This window comes from Athene cunicularia (assembly GCF_003259725.1).
Source record: "Athene cunicularia isolate RWA chromosome 5 unlocalized genomic scaffold, athCun1 chr5_part3, whole genome shotgun sequence".
NCBI classification, from domain to species: domain Eukaryota; kingdom Metazoa; phylum Chordata; class Aves; order Strigiformes; family Strigidae; genus Athene; species Athene cunicularia.
The window spans coordinates 9,061,790-9,083,490 of NW_020799103.1; the positions used below are offsets into that span (position 1 = coordinate 9,061,790).

The following is a 21,701-nucleotide window of genomic DNA, read 5'->3' on the forward strand; positions in this document are numbered from 1 at the left end:
GAAACCTAATTTTAAATCTGTCCTTTTTCTTGTTTTGTGAGTTTAAAGTTTCTTTTTTTTTTTTTTTTTTTTTTTGTTTTGCACAAAAAGTTATGTCCCCTCCAGAGTACTACCAAAATCTTTAAAACTGTTTTTAAAAGAATCATAGAAAAGATTAAAAAAAAAAAAAAAAAGATAAATATGTAGAGACTAGAAACCTTTTTTGAATAGAAAACACTGAAAATGCTGCATTCAGATAGGGTAAAAGAAAAACATATAAGAAATACAGGAATATGCTTGTGCTATATCACAAAAGGCTCCACACCGACTCACTAGTGCATCAATCAGTTCTCACCTAATTGTATGACAAGAGCATTACAGTATGAACCCTTAAAAATTCTTTACTCAAATCTACTATCAGTTGCTTATTTAGAGTGTTCTCATTAACAAATTGCTCCTAGGAAAAAAAATAGGGGGTTTAACATGTCTAATACACAAAGTATTATAACATTAGTCTACCTGCTAGTTCATATTTGAAGTATATTCAGTAGGAGGAGGAAGAGAGTTGTTACACGTGAGGATAAAAGTTAACAAGATCTGCCAGCTGTCTTCACTACAGGCTACAGTTAAGCTGCAAATTCCTCTGCTCTGAGATCACACTCGTAATCCACCCAACACTGTAAAGCAGGATAAGGAACATTTTCCTTGCTGGGGATCAAGCAGGTTTTTCAAGAATTTTTGACCACCTGTTTATTGAAATACACCTTAGCAGAATCCAGCGGACATGCAATTGAAGTCCTGGGCTGTAACTGTAGATTTGCTCACCAACACGTGTAACTTAAATGATTTCTCTACAAAATTAGCTTGACACACTTACCTGTCAATATACAGATGAGAGCGATGGCATCAAGATGAGCATCAGAATTTAGCGCTCTCTCATCTCAGATTCCTGTAAAAAATACAGAGAGACATCAGGAAGATTGACACATGCAAGAAGAAATTCAGTTACCTAATGGCCACACGATTTAAACATTTAGAAAACAGAAACACTCAAGGCACGAAGGGGATTTTGATACATTAGTCTGCAAGAGAGACAGGAAGTTTATCACACTGCAAATTCCCAACATATTCATAATGCTGTAACATAAATATTATGCATAGTTTTGCAACAGAGGAACCTGATGTAACTTCAGCCACTGCAGAGAGCTTCTGGCAGCATCAAGTCAGGGCTAAGGCAAAAATAGGCTCTTTTGGTTATCTGACAGAAGGTGAAAGATGCTGCTCTGCTGTTTCCCACAGACATCTTCTTTGATTTGTCTTGGCAAAGCACTGGGCATCCCAGGCACATGCATTTGTTCAAAAACGCAAATTTGAGCAGCAACATGCTTGCTTTTCCCCCCAAGTTCACCTGTGATGCAGAAATTATGGTCCGCTGTTTCCAGCCCTCCAAAGAGATTCCCCAAATCAGCTGACCATGCGCAGCATCACAGGCCAGCTCTCGGCACAGGAAGGGGTAGCCTAGAGCTGGCTAACTTATAAGATCTGAAGTGTGCATGACTAGATTCAAATTTTATTGCTTTCATTGAGGGGTAGAAGCTGGTGCTGAAGAAAGTCTTGTCTATCATGTATTTCTTCCTTTTACAGACATGAAGAAGGGAAAACACCAAGATTTCCATTACAAAAGCAAGTCTGACAAACTTTTTTACTTTTTGGTGTACTCTAGTGTATGGTGCTCCATCAAAAAATAATACTAGATTATGTTACACCTGTTACTTCTAACCACAATAAGATGCCTCAACAGGCACTCTCTCTTAGACACAAGAGAAGTGTAAAGCTGTCATGCAACTTCAGAAAAAATACAAAACATGACCATAAGTGAAACTAGAATTACTCAAGGATAATTCTGTGAACATCACTGGCACTACACCATTTACCCCAATATAAATAAAAACTGACTTCACCTCAAATTCACCCCTCCTTATTCTATGCTTTATTAGACCCTTCTTACTGTGCACATTCAAGTAATAGTTAATATGTACATGTATGAGGAAACATTTAAATACTTTCAGTGCATTTAAGCCCATTTTTTATTTTAAATATAGACTTTGACACATTTTACTAAAAATAAACAAACCTATCCAAAAAGTTTTGAATAGGAAGAAAATACTTACAAATCTGTCTCCAGCACCTGCATAATTCCGCACAACTATCTTACAGCAGCAACAAAAAAAGCTATTGAAGGACATTTCCCACACTGAACTGCTGTATGGTGTACCATATAGAAGTAAGCTGCATTTGAAATTAAACAGAGTAGGTTTTCCATTTTTAGAGCGGGAGATATAAATATGATCACAATTGTGAAGGTCGTAGGAAAGTTAGGTAAGGAAAGATCATCAGCTTTCTCCTAAAGCAAAAACCAGAATCCATACAAGGAAAGAAGACAGCAGATGAAAAGCAAAGCACAATCAAGTAACTAAACTAACAGGTTCTTAATCTCCCAGAGAAGGAATCAACCACTTTCAGTTTTGAACTCTTAACACACACCAGCTTTCAGTTTCTAGATGGACCCAGAGGCAGAGGAGGAAGAACTACCTGGGACTGGATACAGCCATCATAGATGAAATTTTCCAAAACTGCCCTCAAATGCTGACACATCTACACAACATACTCCAAAACCAACCTTTGTTTAATTTAGGAAAGATTTATAACTTGGTCAGTTTTGGATAGATATTGCTAAGATTTACTAAAGGTATATCCGCAGCAATAGCCTGAACCTTAAGCAAATATTTTGGGACCTTGTTGGTAAACAATACAAATAACAAAGGCAACATAAATGTTAAACATTCAGCTACTAAATACCCCACAGAAACATAGGCTACAGAAACCTATTGCAGAGAATTTTTGCACTTCATCATGGAAGAGAGGAGAATGCCAGCAGCTTGTTCTGTGTGGAGGCCAAATTCTTCTATTTAAACAAATTACCCAGTAGCAAGAGTGCATTTTGTATTTTGGATGTTATTTTTCACAGTACTCTCCAGAGCTAACCCTAAGGATAAAAAAAAAAAAAAAAATAAACAAATCAACACGACAAACTGGCTTGCCAAGAGCTAGGACAGGCTCCTTAAATGAGAGTATTTCTATATTGCAAATTCATAGAAAACAAATTAAATGGTGCCAATACTGGCTTCTTAATGAGGCTGGGTGAGGCTGCACAGTGAAGAAAGGCACCGTCACTGGAAAAGTGAGCACTTGTCCTATCTTCTGTTTCTACAACAGGATTCCCTTAACACCCATGTGCAGACAAAAATTACTGAGTTTCCTCCCAGATCCTGTTTTTTCCTCTCCTCAAGCACAGGACCAGCAGAGCAGAAGCTCCTCTTTACCTCAGAGCCTCCAATGCGACCTTAAATAAATCTCTGTGCCATGAAATCCCTCGCACATCCCTAGCACTTCGACTGCAAAAGGTTTCTCTCATGTGTGGCTGGGCAAGAGCATAGCCGTGCACAGGCTCATCCTTCAGGTGACACACCAGACACCACAGGCAACGTGCCCTTCCCTCCGTGGGAGCTCCAAGGTGGGTCTTTACATCTAATCATCCTTTACATCTTTACATCTAATCTTTTTATCACAAAGATAAAACCATAACAGATTTCTGGTCCTTTAAAAACTTAGCTGAAGTTGAGCAGTAAATTCAAAAGCCACTAGAAAGTAGGAGATGGATAAGGAAGGAAGACAGACAGCAGCATCACATAAGCCATTTTCCTTATTGAATCATCCTAAAAACCACCAAACCATTGCTCCAAACCAGAGACAAATGGTAGTTAGTTATTTCCACGTGATTCAGTGCTGTACAGTGAGGAGATCTGACATTTTTGCAGTGTGCACTGTAGCGATAGTAACTCGGTTCAGGGAGCAGTGTAGCTGCAGCCATGCAGTATTTATAGTCCTCTCTCCTCAGCTTCTTCTTGCTGCTCCTCTCCCCCCCTCCCCAGGCAAATGCCTCCCCAGCGCAGTGCGCTGCAGCTGCTTCCACTGCTGGAGCAAAGCCCTCGCTGCACCCGTCTGCTGCAGAATGAACACTCCCGAAAGGACACAGGTCAAACCTTCCCCCACATCTGGCAAGTTTCAAAATTAGAAATTTTTCTAATATTTGTATGAATTTTAACAAGTGGAATGAAAACGTCAAAATTTTCACGGTGATATGTACATTTAATGAATCTTCTATACAGGAAGATAACCTTGTTTGAGGGCATTTCTCTTATGCCTAGGTGCACACCTAGCAAAGTAAAAGCTGCTAACTAGTAAGAGCTCAAGTAAATTCAACTACTGAAGTAGATAAGCTCCTGAGCAGACAAACATGCATTTATTCTGCCAGTATTCTGACTCACACAAACACAAGTCAACAAAAATCATACAACCATATTGGCAAACTCCAGCAAATATTTCTGCATAACTTCATAGCATTATTTCAATGCCAGTTTCTGTTTCTGAACTGGCTCCCAGCTGACCAGCCAGCTTATCTGCACAGATGTCTGCACAGCCATACAAAAATATCCATCTCTGGAAATTTATGGGGATGGCACAGAAAATGGATATACTGAAACACTCAAAAATGAAGCATTTGGGAGCATTCAACTACAGGATTAGCATGTTTTAATTAATAAAATTTCAAATGACAGATTTCATTAATTAATTTAGCCTTAACTTCTCTGAACACAAACAGCCTTTTCAATCTCAGTGCTATCATAGCATCCTAAGTGTTTTCTATTTTCATGTATACAAAAATATGTCATCAACACTGAAGACCCTCTCACTTGCACATAAACTCACATTAATAGCAGCTTCTGAAATCAAAGATAATCTATACATCACTTCTACAGAACAGGAACACCAGAAGGGTTCACATGACTACAGAATACTTTACACAACCCAGTTTAGTAAAAAACTGATGAAGCAGTTCTGTTAACCTACATGGAAGTACTAACTGCTGCTTTAACAGTACACTTGTATAATTTATAGAGAACTGAAGGCACTTTGCACTGTAAGGCTCCAGGCAGTCCTTTAGTAATACTCAGAGACTCCCAGACCTTTAATACTAATAGACCCCAAACACACACACTGAATTCTCCACTTTTTTCCCATATTAGACTGAGAGCTCAAATACTGAGGCAAGTACTAGAATCAAGGCTTCTGTCTCTGGCACATACGTACATGATGGATTCAAATGTTGCTTGAGAGAGACTTAATAAGCAAACCTGGTTTTATTCCAGCTCAGCAACAAACAAAGCAACAAGCTGAAAAATGAATTTAGCAAGGGAAGAGCTATCTAAGATTGAGACACTACTACCATCTAATTCTGCCATGATATAAAGCCAAAACAAACAAAGAAAGTCTCTTCACAAAGTTGAAATGTGAAAAGAATCAGGAAAACAGTTCAGGGAAGTGGAAAAATAGTTACTTTATCCATCAGGAGAGACCATATTTAGGCATATCTTTAAAATTCAGAACAGAAAGGACTCCACACGGACCTTTTTAGAACTAAATTATGAGGTCTACAGCTGCTTGAACGCTTACTGAAATGAATTCACGTATTTGTGACTCTCTTGGTTTTTTGCTATGCTCGACTACTCTAATCTTGTTTTCCTCAGCAGTCTAAACGTTAACAGCTTAAATGTTTGTATATTGTGTGGTAGCAGAGAATGGTCTTCAAAAATGCCAGATGCTTTGCAGCCTCAGATTATTCACTACTTATGGCAGCAAGTTCATGCTAGCAGCAAAAAACAAAATATAATTCCTCTCCAAATACAGACAATATGTACCGTTAATTTCATATACACTAAAGACACAGAGAACCTCCACAGTCCCACACAGTGCCTCTTCAAAGATATTTAACAGACACAGGAAAAATGCAACATCAAGAATCTGGGCAACAAAATATGCTAAAATGAGACAAGTTAGCACAAAACCACGGATGTCCCATGTAAGTGCAAAGCAGACGTACAGATGAGATCCCTCAGCCACCCCTTCCCACCCAGGCACCAGACGGCTTCTTCCAGTTCCCTGGGCTTGGAGGAGGAGGGAAGACAAGGTACAAAGCGTGAGCAGGACATTATCCCAACCTCCCTGAGCTGTGCTCAGGGTCCCCTCACTGCCCAGTTCAGCAGATCCAGCTCATTTCCCTGATGGACTCTTGACTGGACTGTGCAACGGCAGAGGACTTAACAGGGGCTATTTTTAACTTTTCCTAGTTTGGGGCAATGTTCATGACCCTCTTGGACCTGTGTTACAGCTGACTTGATTTTACTGTCCTTTATTAAACCTGTTTCCAAAATACTTAGAAAATTTAATAGTTGTTAGACCTCACTTAGTTTCTGACCTGCATGCAAACTGCAGATCTCTTAACACCGTGGCCATGCATAATGCATAAGGAATTGTGCATGGTGAAGTTAAGAATATATGCAAGTCCCTTGCTGAAGTGACACACTTTGTCTCGGCTCCACAGCCGCACAAACTGAGCACTGCTAGCCAGAAGATTATGACCTCTTGCATTTGGAAGCTAAAAGGGGTGTGCGGTGCTATAGCATGAGCATATGAAGCAAAACCTTCTTGTGACAGCATAAGCCAGGAATCTGCATATTTGATGTATGAAGCTTGATTAGCCTCACTAAATGTGTAGTATAGTAACCCATAAGTAAATGAGTTGATATAAATATGAATCTATCAGGATCTGAGAAGACCCAAACTTCGCTATCTCACAATAAGATGAATGTATCTAGCTGATCCGATTTAGGCAGAATTCAGGGCTTTCATACAAACATTCCCACTTTTAAGTAGAAAACAAATAGTCAGGGGCTTTAAATAGGACAAGCACAATGAGAGGCAAAAATCCTTCCCAAACTCAAACCGGTACTGGGCAGTACTGCTGCCCAAACAGTCTAGCAGAACTTCAGATCCAACACGTCATTGTGCAGCTTTACAACATCTCTCAAGTACAGAAGCTATAGTAGGAACCCTTAGGGCAACAGGTTTTGAGATTTCCCTCCCCCTCTCAAAGTGTGACAGCCATATATTCACACCATACCACTCGGCTGCTGGTTTCTCTACCAGGTTACTTAGTGTGGTATAACCTTCATTACAAAGGTCCCTTTAGGGAAAACACTGAAGAGTCAGCATCAGAAGAGCCTGCAAGACATTTAAATAGCAGTTGTAGTCCAAACAGTTGGACTGACAATCACCTGAAGCAGAGCATAGTTTAATTTACATTATGAGGATTCTTGAGACCTCTGAGCGTGGCAGCAACTAAGGAGAATTCAAATACGAAGAGACAACATGAAGCAATTTTGTCACCTGGCACTTCATTAAGGGACAGTCCACAGCCACCAGAACAACTGCAGTACATGCAATACTCTCAGCATTAAAAGTCAGGCTCAGGAATAAAATGTACACTGCCAACAATCCTTTTCAATCGCAAAAAAATATCTGGATGTCTTGCTATAGTCTACATGAAACCTATCCAATGCCTACATTCAGTATTTCCAAAATTAAACATTTTCACTCATAAGGTTATGGAGACTCATATTACTTGGAAAACCATGTCATATAAAGAATAATATAATTCCAAATAGCTTAAATTCTGAGTTTATGATAATGAAACAAAGGCTAGAATCAAATCCTGCAATTTTTTTGCCTGTTTGTAGCAAGTTAAAAGAAATGTTCAGTTATGGAAAGAAAAATACCTCCTTCCTATGCTTATCTAAACATAAAATAGTAATATAATTAAAGTAATAAGTATTACTGCAAATTACAAGCAATCAGTGATGAAAGAAAAATGTGTCATCCTCAGTTCATGGCTCATAATTATTTCATTTCCCGAATACTGCAAAATCTGTGATAACTAATAAATAATAAAAGCTTTTTGAAAAGCCAGAAGGTGCTCACCTTGGATGTAATTTTTCATGTAACTCATCAGATCTGTCCAACTCAATGAAGTCAATACTAAATTCTGCACTGCAAAATTTCTACTCTTCTGTTCTATGAGAAGGTGGACAACTTAGATTCACAGAAAGACATGTACCCATTTTCTACCTACACCTGTAACTGGATTTTAGCCTTAACTCAAGGGACAACCTGTCAACGGTATTTAAAAAACAAAAGCAAGCTGATTGGGTTTCAGATCTGGACACTTCCAAAAGGTTGTGAATGTTACTGGCTATTGACCAAAAAGAAAACAACATTTTCAAAAAGTGAATGAAATCCACAGATTACAGTTACCTAAAAGAAAGAAACAGCTTCAGTCTACTCAAACTAGCAGAGTGCTGTTACCTGCCATGCTTTCAGCAGTCCAGATGGCATTTTATTTACATGTACCTTCTAAACAATCATTGCTGAGTTGTGGAAACACTTGTTACAGTTTTGACAACAGGAGGGACATTATTCCCCCCCATTATAAATCACAAATCTCTGAGGGCAGCTGCAGCCTCTGTTTCTCTATCATTCTCTTAAAGACCAGAATTTTAGTGAAAGATGAGATTTTATTAGCTTTCCTGGCTGAGCTATGGTAAGTGAAGAGAGATGAAAGATGAAGTAATGGAGAGAAACCAGAGTTGTGGCTGACCTGCGCAAGGAGACCCAACCTGCTCTGAAGTAAATTATTCAGCTGCCAGATCCTGCCTGTAACTCCAGTGATGTGAACACACAGGTCAATCCATTCCCATTCGGTGCAGTTTATTGGCAACACATTTAAACTGGTGTAAGAGGATGGGATTGTTAGCATTTGGGGGGGGTAGGTTAAAAGTTTGGTTGAGAAAAACATTTTCCATTGTCAGAAGAAATAAGCTAGTTTATATCATCCTAGCAGTATTTAAAGGAAATAGAAATGCAAGATAAAATGCAGTGATATATTTCAAATAATTTGATCAACCTGCCACGGATTATTAAAACTGTTCTTACCAAAGTTATTATGACAGCCATGTCAATAATATAGAAAACATTTGTGCTATTTTAAAATTTTGTTAAGGTTTAGCAAGCAAATCACCATGCATATAGCAAGCTACAGAGGTGAAGAACTGCTGCCACATATCTCAAGAAAATTCATCAGGCCTAATTAATCTCATGTCTCTGCGTTGAGAAAATTACAAGCAAAACAAACAAGGAAAAGTGAAAACCACACAAAATACAGGTTGTTCAGCTTATCCCAGATCACCAGGGATACATTTTTCTCGTTTCATTAACACGGCACAAGGAAAGATGCCCTTTAAATGAGCAGCGTGTGAGCCTTTCCTTGTAGCTGATTCCAGGCAGGCTCCCGGAGAGCGTTTGCCTGCCCAAACGCAATCGCTCAATTCAACAGCATCTGGGATGCAGCTTCCTAATCTAGCCTTGAATTTACTTGTGAAATGTGGTGAGCTGGAAGGGAACCAGATGAGGAGATAAAACCACAAGAAAACACAAGCCTCATAACGCGCTATGATCACAGTTTACAATGAATGAGACTTAACAGTGTAAGTAGGTATAGCAAGTAACAAATCGTTGCCATGAATTTTTTCAGCTGCCTAAACAGGATTATTTCCATATATGTTGGAGAATATTCACCAAGATTAGACTCGTTTGTATTACAACACGTGTTTATGTGCTTTAACACAGCTGATATGTAGAGCGGAAGCAGATCTTCAGCATCTGTACCAACAATACATTGTCTTAAATGAATAGTTTTACTCTAGGACAGGATTCTCTTCCTTCCCTTATGAATACAGATAACAAACAAACAAGGTTCAGTGAAACTGGAACCCCAGAAATGGGAAAATATCAAAGCTTTCCACAGCTTACAAATTCCTAAGTCTCTGCACATTTTGGATAGCCACATACAAGCAATGCATTAAGATCACAATCTCACTTCAAAACAACCAGGTATCATTTTTGAGTCTCATTAACAACCCACCATCCCCAGGGAAGTCACTGTTCCCAGACAAACACATCTTCTCTGATAAAGGGATGGGTGAAAGGAGAATAGAATTGACAGATGTACACGGATCTCAGTGGAGATCACAAATAAAACCTATGCCACTCAACCAAATTATGCAACACTTATTTACTTCTGTTGAAAATACACTGAAATTTACATGACAAAAGAATTACAGCAGGAAAAGAAAACCCTAAAAGGCAGCCTTGGACATTTTATGTAAAGGATGCTTGGCTCCAGCTGTCTCCAGTCAAGCACCCGTGAGACACAGCTGCACTGTGCTGCCTCTCCCTCACAAAACCCATCATCCCTGTGACGGCGTTACCTGTGTTTGCATGCCATGACTGATACTAAGACAGGAGCTTTGGGCTGGTGTGTCAGTGATGCATCGGTTCTACTCTCTGCAGTAAGTTTTTGTTGCAGGGGCACTGGGTTCTGGCAGGCAGCTTTGCACCAGTCCATCCCCCATGCTGCACAGTTGCACCTCCTTCATGTGGACACTGGCACCTCTGTTCTAGAGACCCTTGTCTGGCTTTTTCCTACTTACATGCTGTGTATGCCACGCAAGATGACTTGGCCCATCTATTATCACCATATTGAATTTAAGGTTTGCTGACTCAGGTTCTGTGAAGAAGTAAAAAGTACTGTCCCTTCTCCAAATCACCACAGAGGTATTTAGCACATTAGTGGAACTTCATTTATTAATACCAACAAACCATCTGAGCCATAGATATAAAATCCTGGCTCATATAATATATTGCAGTAAATGGTTACATCAGGCATCAATTTATTTATTTGTTTTCCAGAAAGGATCTACTGCACAGAACCACACAGTCAGCTATTATTTCCACAGGGGATATATTCAGCACTGTATCTCTACTCACAGTATGAATGTAGTTCAGCGTCTTCAATTTTTACAAACTTGGATCTGTCCAGAAGATAGAAAGTGTAAATACAATTAAAGAAAACACGTATATTTTTCCCTAACTTTCAAATATGAGTCACGCTGCCTTTTGTCATGTGTTTCTTATATTCACAGCTTGTCCCTTTCCCTGGTTTTAGCTGCCTATATACTGGTTAATTAGCCTTGGCCATGTAACCTAGTTTCGTTATCCACAAATTTGTTTGTTTAACCCCATAAATACTATGAAGTAATATAATACTAAGAAAATTTATCCCCCCAAAATAAGGTATTTAAAAAGTCATATATACCTATAAAATGACACTGAGCTACTACAGATCAATCAGCTCTATAAATATGTAGATTGCTATATGGGAAACTGACCTTCCATGCAGAAAAAATAAATGTTAATATGCCTCAAAGCAGTATATGGCCATGTAGCCTGCTAAGTGAATTCAAATATTCATATACACAGAGTAGTTGTAACCTCTGTTTGAGTGATCTTCACCCTGAGAAACAGAGTATTTTTATTTAAATGCAATCTCAGACAGAAATAACCCTTCCCTTCCTCTCCCTGAAAATACAAGGTGTACATCTGTCAGGAATTAAGCAAAGCTAATGCTTCCTGGTGTCACCCTGACCTAAGCTACACCTCCAATGTGCACCTTAAAAAGAAAGAACTAAGTATGTGAAACTGTGAAGAGCACATTTGTGGGTGCGAAATACAAAAATACTTGTTTACTGAAAGATGTACATGGATTCCATTAAGCCATTCTTTAACCTCTAGGTGACTGAGTGTGCTTTTCTGGCTACATGGAAGAAAAAACAAAATCAGGGAGCACAAAATAGCTGTAAAAGCTACTATTGGCAATAAGCCCCAGAGTGAGATCTGAGCAGCCTGACCTCTCTGAGCTATCCTGGGGGATTCCCAAGAGAGCTCTTCTTCCAAAGAACAGCTCTGGGTCCTATTTCCTACAGGGAAGGAATCACTAATTGCCTGCGGAGATACATCAAACAGCAAAACTTGCATCACTCTCTGAGTGTTTCTTCAACAAAGTCTAGGATAAGTCTGAAGGGAGGAAAGAAGCTGGCAGCAGGAAGCAACAGGAGAAAGTGATGACTGGGTAAGAAAATGGCAGCTCAGATATGAAGTTGATAAATACAAAGTGACATTGGCAAAAACAGCTCTACACATACAGCAATGGAAATAGAGCTAATTACTGCCATTCAAGACAGACAGTATTTTGCAAATGTCAGTTTTATGTGCTGCATTCTCAGTAACTAGAATATTAGAAAAGAACTAAAAAATAAAAGGTAAGTCACATGAAATGCAGGTCCTGGCCCTATTCTTTGCTCATCTTCCTCCACTTCCTTCCAGTCTTGAAAGGACTAGGGGGGAACTAAAAAACATACAGATAGTTGGCCAAAAAAATAAATAGAGAAAAAAGTTAGCATGCATAAAGAAAAAAGATATATTACAACTTTTTAAGCCTGGGAAAAGTTTACTGAGAGGTATGTACCATCACAAGTGCCTGTAGAAAAGGAGCAGAGAATTTCCTACCTCCTCTAATAAAAGGAGAAAACTTCGTATTTCAAAACACATGATGAAGCTGAGGAACTCACTGCCATAGAATGCCATAAGTCACCAAAGCTCAGCATGTGTTCAGAGTGCAACTGAACACATTCCTGGAGAAAAACCTGTCAAGGTCTCTGAATCTACCACGTCACTGCCTCAGTGGGATTACTGGCCACAGCTTCAGCTGAGAGAGATACCCTGAGCATTATGGCAAAGCCAAGAATCTAACCTATCCAATGTTATCTAGCCAAAATTTAGTTTGGTACCATATTAAAAAGCCCACCCGCCAAAGTCCAGTTTGGTTGCACCTACCTTGCACTGCAAGTCTGCTGTCTCTACCTCCCACCTCCACTTCTTCCTGAACAGCAGTGAGATGTGCGTGGATGCCATCTACACAGCATCTCAACTCTGAATCACACACTCATACTTTCTTATTGGTATTACGAACATTGTAACATCGCCAATCACAGACAAATCAGAAGAAATTAATACAGCACCGAAAAGGCATACAGAAATCATCCTCTGGACATTTAAATTTTGGAAGACGCATGGAAATTACTGGGATGGAAATTATAACTACTTGATTATTAGTAGGAAACAGAAAAGTGAATAAACAGTATTGAGGGGAAAAAATAAGGACTATGTTTATAGCAGTATTTTTCAGATAAATCTTCAGAGGACAAACCACAGGAGTATTTCGCATGCCTCATTAGTACCAATAAATGAAAACACAATAGTAAGCAACCCGAATTAAGCAACATCACTAAGTGCTAACAGAATCAGTTGTTAATGGCCTATTAGCATCATAATTAGCAAATTGGATATTTATGCTTGTTATCTATCATTCAATTTGCAAACAATATTTGTGAATAGCTTAAAACACGTTATCAGTAAAAGTTCATCAAGTCTGCCAATGACAGTTCCACATACACATAATCCACTACCCTCGTGATTCTGAAAACCTCAGTTCTTTTTGCACTCGGCCTTCTCCTCTCCAAACTGAAGACACAGCTTCTTTATTCTCCCTTTGTATCTCGTCCAACTCCACCACATCCCTCATGAGATGCAGATACATAATATTAAAGAATTATATCATACTAAGTGTTTACATAACAGAAAAATGATGCCCTCAGTCATCTTCTCAAGACCTTCTTTTTCACACCTAACACAATACAGATCTCTGAAAAAATCTGCATTCTTTAAAACTAGAACTTGTATGTCACAGCAGGTATTGGTATACAATCCAGCCTGCCACGGCACAGCTGACACGGAGACATCCAAGACCCCAAGAATACAAATCACATGCCAATGTGAGTCCACCAAGTAACTGTTCTGTGTGCAGGCTACATGACTGGGCTTGAACTAAACCCCCTCAGGGCCAGAATAGGATATACTGCAATATATTTGCCCTTAAAGTCTTGCCCCCTTAAAGTCTTTCCCTAAGCATCAGATACACATCCAATATAGACTTTGTTTAAAAAAACCCAAAACCAAACAACTTTTACTCTTATTGACCGCACTATATAAACTGCTTTAAACAATGTTATCAACATCCCTGGGAGGCCTTTTGCTGTTGAAGGACCACACAGTTGTACATGAATGATGTAATTTGATGCTTCAGATGAGACTTTCAAGGTTTTGTCTATACTTCTCTCAAACCTCAAGTGTACTATTTTACTTATCATCTCAAACCTATATAGCCTAGTCCCCTATTACAGCACTGATCACTTCTGTTCAACCCTAAAATAAAGGATACAGTTACAACATACTTAATTGTTGCTTATTAAAGGGCAGCCAGCATTCGTTCGTGACAGTCGCTATAACCAGGTCTAATGCACGCATCCTACAGTTGCACACTACTCTTTCTCCTTGCACAGCTTAAGTCAGAATAAGCCCAGAAAGCTCAAAGGATGGTAAAGTTTGACTGTCAGCTTCATTGCCCTTTGGCTCCTCTAGTTCTAGGACTATTCTTCAAGGGGACGAGTCCTTCTTCCACCCACACCCAGCCCTGAGAGATAGCTGGCCCATCTTTCTCTTTCCCATGCTTGCCAGGCCTGTTAAATTTCTGTGGAGAATGGGAGAAAACTTTTATCAAAGTCTCTGGGAGGTTACAACTCCCTTATCACATGGCCACCACTGAAATTTACAACAGCAATCTCCACAGCAATTCTGGAATGCAACCCAGTAAATAAGATATAAAACAAAGTCTTTAAAGTTGGGTTTTTTTTCCCTGGCAAGGGATAAAGTGGATGTGAAAGCTCTGGGTAAGACAAACTAAAATCTAACTTACAGATTTCTTTTGCCATAAAAATTCTAAAATCCTATTGAACCAACCTAACTTTGTTTGCAGCTTCTTTTTGGGAGTATATGCCAGTAGAAGTAAAATAACATTTACTTTCATAGCACTAAAAATCAGCAGTTCTTCTGCACGCTCCTCTGATCTGAAGTTTAAATGTACTACCCAAAACCCTTGTACCTTTCTAATACCTGATTTGGGGATCATTGTCATCACTGTGACTTGGTTAAAGAAAAAAAGTTCCCCATACACACATAACTGTCAACTGCTTACACACAATTTTATTTTCACTCATTTTGAAACACATTTCAACCTTTTCAAGAAACTGAAAACAACTGCTTCTAGGCCACCACACTGCCTTCTCTTTACAGAAACAACAGTGTTTTGCAAAGGACAGACCACCTTAACAACATTGTTTAGGAGACCTCACTGAACAGGCAGGGCAACACATTCCATCATGACCTAAAAAATCATGATGATCTTTGCAATGAAAAAGTAGTACATGGAAAGGTAATTTCAAGCATTCCGGTGAGTTTTATATATTGCCAAAAGTGACAACACGAAGAACGTCGCCATCTACCTCTGAGCAGCTCCAGCCAGGGAACGCAAAGAACCAGCTGGCATTCCTCTGACTAAGGAACTGATGGGTGCACATAGGGTATTTCTTAACTAGTGCAGTGACTCCTCTGAAAGCATTATAAATCAGTGAGGCTGTCAGGAATATACCACACTCTGACCTTTTTAAGAGAGCCTGAATTAAAAGTGTGTCTCCATCATCAGCCAGTCCATTAATTAAATGATCCACAACCAGAAACTAGATCAGGAATTTACACCTCGCTCCAGACGGGGCTACATGTTCTTTTAGCAAAATGCTTTACACTAATGAATAAGTGATTTTGGTCTCTCACACACAGGTGAATTAATGAAGAAATTTTGGAGAAATGATTAAGTGATTATCACCAGTAGAAAAAACTAGTATGTAACATTCAGTGAATAAATTCCTTCTGGAAAAATAAATTCAATTACACTTTCTCAGCTTCATAAACTATTTACCAGCAAGCTTTTAGATGACCACTTCAAGCAGATTGAGTATCAGGCAAATTAGGACCAAACAGACATCAAGACGGTGTTTAGTTCATTCTCTGCCCCTAAGCAAGGTAAAACAGACCTAGGTATATGCCAACAGGTATCTCTTACTTGTTCTTACAAGTGTTCAGTGACAAAGACTCTACAAGCTCCCCAAGAAGTCTGAAACAAAAATAAGCATTAACCAAATAACCCTTACACACAGGTAGAGTACAAGGTATGGCATCCCTTGTACAGCCTCTCAGACTTCCACATGGCAGAAATATCAAGTATACGAGATAGCCGTGAAGCAAAAATATACAAAGTGAGGGGTTTTTTTTCCTGCAGACAATTGCAGCCAATATTTATTGTTACCTAATAAACTGCCTTCAGCAGTTACATGACTGTTTTTCTTAATGCATGATAGCATTCAAGTATTTCATATGAATTTATTAATTCATTTTGAAAGAACATTAGCATGGTCTGAACTGACAAAATTATGCCCATATTTTATTACAGCAGGATTGTATATACTGATTGCTTTCTCCAGCTCCACTGCTGTTTTATTTTTTTACATTCCATTTAAGCCAGACAGCTTTCAAGGCAAAACCAATGTTGTCTACAGTACATAGCAGGACGAAATGCCACCTGTTTAACAGCTCAAGGTGCTACTGAACCACAAATATTTTTGTATATATTTGCAACTATCAATGCAACATTTGTATACACTTCGTGAGAAAATGATAAAAATATTCTGTGAGTGAAGCACAGGGACTGAGCACAGTGAAATGTAACACGTTTAGAAGATCAGAAGTTGCACATCAGCCAGAAGTGCCCAAGGGGACCCAAGCTCTCCCACTGTCGTGATTCCACAGACTCAGTGGAAAGCGAGCCTAAAGCAGGAATTAAATTCATTTTTGTTTCATATTGAGCTTTATTTTCTTGTTTTGCATCTGTGAATCTGATTCTACAATCACAGGAATTCTTTATTACTCAAGGAAAGATGTAATATTTACATGGAAATCTGAAGTCCTTATCTCTTTATCCACTGACATATAAACAAATATCTAGAAAACAATTGATTTCGTTCACTCTTCTGGTCACCAGCTGAACAGATGCCTTTCAGAGATGACCTATTTAAAGGTTGTATGCGTGATGCTTCTCTCTCTATAAACTCTTCAAAGTTTTATAATTTTTAGCTACTTAGAGAGATTACAATATAAACTGTTTACAAAAAAAAAAAAAAAAAAGAAAAAAAATCACAAATTTCCAAACCGAAAAGCTACAGCTACCATCTAGCTCAAGTAGTTTAAAAAAAGGAGAGAGAGAAAGAGATTAAAAAGTAGTTTTCAAAGTGAGAGATGACAGAACTGGAGAGAAGTCAAAATATTGAACAATAATTTCATGAACAGTTCATCTGTAGCCAAATGTTAAGAGGGAAAAAAGAAAGAACAACAATTGCAACAACACTGTGGAGCAAGGCTTGGGTTAAAGTAACACTGATGTGCAATATAAATTACAAAAGGCAATCAATTAAGACTATACTTCATGGGAACATAAGGAAATGTTGGTATCTGAGAACCTGAGTACAATATTATCTTCAGTTTCAGATAAAAATGGTAGAAATTTACGTATCAATAAATGTTAATATGACGAATATACTACTATACATGTCATTTTGTACTACATAATATTCTATTACTGACTAAAATTAGTAAGCATGACGAAACTGCACAAAAAAGTCAGCATGCATTTTCTGCTAAAAGTTATTACCGAGAGCAAGGAACATTGCTAAGCTGCTACATTCAGCATAACTGGCATTGCGTTTTTGTCCCATATGATTTGGCAAATAAGGGAGATTTGCAAAAAGGGAAGCAAAAAGTAGTTTGATGAGTTTGATTTCATGGAGTTTTACACCTTTGTCAATCTGGTCTCATGTGAGAAAAGTTTCACAGAAATCTTCAAAGTATTAGTCCCGTTTTGTTGACAGAAGAGAGAAGGTGGTACCAAATGGCTGGATCACCACAGGAGAGGAAGCTTCAAGGAAATGTTCACATTTTCAGTTGAATTTTTAAGAAGTTCAACCTCTTTCTCTTTTCTGCCTTCAAAACATAAAGAGGTTTGTATTTCAGGAACTCATTAAAAATGAAGATCGTGTCGTCAATAGAAGGGAAGGCGGAAAAGCCATCAGACACAAGAATGCTGTTGTATATAGACATTTGGGATTAGAAACATAATCCACTGGAAACCAAATAAACAGTGCCACACTATGATCCAACTCCATGGGATATAAGCCACTGCACTGCCATTGCACAGCTTGGAAAAGGTATCATTCTCCTCAGGAGAAAAACTGAAGAATACAATGTTATTGGAATATCACAAGAAGGGGAACAGGAGAAAGGAGAAGCGTAGAAAAGCAAAATACTACCAGGGACCATTTTTTTGTAGTATGGATCTTTTAGGGACCTTGTTATACTTTCCTCCATGTGGCCTTTAAATGCTGCTTCACAGTGCCTGCTCTTTGCATTAACACTTGATATTTTGCCATCGGTTCCGAGGTGGCATAACTAAACTGACTTCAGCAGAGCTGCTGACACCAGCTGAGGATCTCAAAGTACATAAAATAAACACTTTTGTTCCTCAAATGTTTTTCATGGGTTTTGAAGTCTAAAAGTTTCACGTTGCTTTATTCTACACATTCATTTTACAGATGACTGACAAGCTAAGCGGCATTCACAGTGATAGAAAAACATAACTTTTCAAGCCTGACTGTAAAAGTGCAAAGGCCAGAGTAAAAAGCAGAATTTGTGAAAAGCTAAGTTCTTTCATTTCATTTCAAGTTCTTCATTTTCAAGTATTTGTTTAGAGGTAATCTTCGCTACCAGGTAAACACTACACTGATGGCAAGATGAAGCACACTTTTCTCATTCACACAGAAGGGGCAATTTAAAAAAAAAGCAAAAAGCATATTTTCCTTCTGTAATGCTTTTTCATCAGATGGAAAAATGGTAGGTTCAGTTCAGTTTTGCAGGTGGTGCTTGTGGTATTTGCAAAGCATAGATAACACCTCAACTACAGGCTGGTGAGCTGGGAGACAGCAGAGGACAAACCATGAAGATGGTGCGCAGTGACTACCAGCACCCATGGTAGCTGGGAGGAAACCTCAAAACTAAGGTCAGACTGCAGGAGGAGAGGGACAGCTGCCTCTCACCAGCTCTCACCCCTCACACAGTTGTAGCTACGCAGAGGACAGCACTGGGGGGGATCTCAGACTTACAGCTGAGGGGAAGAAAACAGATTAAAAACAGCATCCACAAGCGTGAGACAACTTCTGTGGGGTAAAAGGCCAGGGAGGATATTTGGTGCCAACCTTGAAATTGTTCTTCCCTCGTGTGAGAAGCCGGCCCCCCCCGACCCTGTATGACCTTACCTCACACCTGGGAGCAGAGCTGTTGGTAGGGTGGCTGGCACCTGCAAAGGTGAGCCTGCAGCCCGCTGCTCCCTCCTGCTGGGCTTGTGCTTTCCGATCAGGAATGGATGGATCAAAGCGGATGAAACAGGGCTGAAAGTGAGAAATGGGAAAAGCATTACATTACTGTGGGTTGTTGACTTCCCAAGCAGGTTTCAGGCCCATTTTAGAGTGAAGTTGGAGAGCGGAGTGGCCAGCCTTCCACCTGGAAGCTCCTCAGTCCTCCCCTCTCAAGCCTGAGAGCCACCAGAGCACAAACACAGACCTTTCTGGGCTCCAGCAGCCAGCTCTGCCATCCCTGCCAGGCAGCCAGCACTGTGAGCTCAGGTGGGAGAGAGAAACTCACCCTTGCAAAGATGGCTCCTTCTCTATTCACCACTGAGGGCACCCGAAAAGTTAGATGAAATGAAACCAACCCTTAGTTAAATGTATTTTAAAGCAGTAAAGCCCTGTAAGCCATTCAGTGCAGGCCACAATTTTGCCTTGGTTCCTGGCCCTGCTTCACGAAAGCAAGCAGTGAAAAAAACAAAAAAGGTGTCTTTTTGCTTGAGTTCTCATCCTGATCTCTGCTCTCAGGAGCCCACAGCTGACACATCTTGCTGATCCTAATACGCATTACATGCTTGTGAACTGCAGTTGCCTGCAGCAGACAGGTAGACAAGCCTTGTCTACCAAAAAGCACTGCCATTTCATTTTGAACTTCTCAACCTCTTCAGGTCTAATCTGAACAGCCTATCAGTACGTGATAGGAGATGGGTGATAACTCAGCTGAACTAGGTCTTTGGGTACACAGCAACTTTTGTTGCTTCCACGGCAATTCCAGCTTCTGAGAATCAATACAAGACATTCTTACTGAAAAATACATAAAACAACAAGCAGTAAAGTTAAAAAAGAAATAATGGGCCAGCAGTCACCTTTTTTTTATTATTATTATTCCTAGGAGCAGACAATGGGTAACAAAGTATATGTGACCATCAGTAGTAGAAAAGGATATTATTTTCCTGCTTAGGTTTTTCAGGCTAGAATATGCTTCAGAAAATCCTATCTTAATATTTCCTGGAGAAGACAGAAATTGAACAGTCCACTGCACTGATGGTAGAATAATTCTACAGTCTCACTGAAGTAATGTATAATAACAAAACTAATAACAATATGCTACACCAAAGTCATGTCCTATGAGAATATTGGCTAACTGGATAGATATCATTTAAGAGAGACATAATGTTTCAAAGAGCTACAATCATTTAGAACATACTTAAAAATCTATTTTCAGATATAGTGGCTACAGATACGTATACAAGCCAGAATAAATTACTGAGCCAAATTACTGAGCTTGCTACAGTGATGGCATGCTGTAAGGGGAACCTACTTGGAAAGCAGCTGGTCTAAAAGAGCTAGTGGAAGATTTCCAGAGGTCAGTTACCTGTCAGTTTAAAACCTACTCTTACCGCTAACATCGAAGCTGTAAGGGCATGTCCTGGGAGAAACCCAAAGGCTGACAAGTGGCACAAGTTTTATTACACTCCCTTTTTCATCAGATCAGGTCTTTTGCAAGTCCCTCTCCAGACAGGAGGCGAGTGGTAGCAGGAGGTCTCTGATCCCCCCTCTCTGCCTGCAGTGTGGCAGTGAGGCTCTGATGGGAATCCCTCCCAGTTTGTAACTTCGTAAGGGGCATTATATGTGGAGGAACTCGACTCTTTTTGATTGAAAAAAAATCTCCCTATGTTACAGTGCTCAGTAAGACATTTGAAAATAGTGGGCAAATGGAGAAACGTTATTACACACCAATTTTAACCAAAATGCAATATGGTTTCCAGTGACACACCCTATTCACATCTCTACAGGAAAAGCTGCTTTCAAAATACACTAGTAACATCAACATAATTCACTAACAGCCTACAGTACACCACAGTTTCTGCAATCAGTCCTCCTTTTAAAATAGAATGATGGGATCTGAGCACAGGCTTTTCTCATTACAAAAGCATTTTTTTGTACCCAGAAAAGTTTTATCTCAAATCCTTTAATTATATGCCTAGTTTAATTATAGCCTACATTTTGGTTAAAAATTAGATTGGAGATGGTGTATAGCACACTGTCAGTGACCCCTTAAGCTACCAAGCCGACTGGTCAAGATTTCTTACCAAAACAAATCTGAGAGGAGACACTTAAAATGTTTCCCAAGGGGCGAGTAACTTAGGTGTAAGTCCAGCTGCAGAACTGACTAATCACAACTTTTACAGCTTAATGAAGAAACTGAACACTAGTTCAAGCAGAAATGCAGAAAACCAAAGGATGTATCAGAAGCTAAGCTAAATTTGGTCAAGAATTTTACATTTCTTACATGCTGGGAAACAGAGGTATTAATTTTCACCACCAACAGATCCTTTTACCAGCAGGATTAAATACATGACATTTCAAGGACTTTTTCTAACACTTCTTTTGTTGCCTTTTCCACTG

General features: G+C 39.3%; 1 protein-coding gene across 8 annotated transcripts in view; it reads right to left on the reverse strand.

The window, feature by feature from the left end:
* SHANK2 (SH3 and multiple ankyrin repeat domains 2) overlaps positions 1-21,701 on the reverse strand; it is a 362,604-nt gene that overhangs the window by 330,682 nt on the left and 10,221 nt on the right. For 7 of the 8 annotated variants that reach the window (XM_026850802.1, XM_026850804.1, XM_026850801.1 and 4 more), the window contains exons 2-3: positions 19,213-19,337; positions 857-928 (exon numbers count right to left, since the gene is read on the reverse strand). The gene's annotated coding sequence lies outside the window, so the exon portion shown is untranslated. The remainder of the gene's footprint in view (positions 1-856; positions 929-19,212; positions 19,338-21,701) is intronic. The other variant, XM_026850798.1, reaches the window with a different exon arrangement.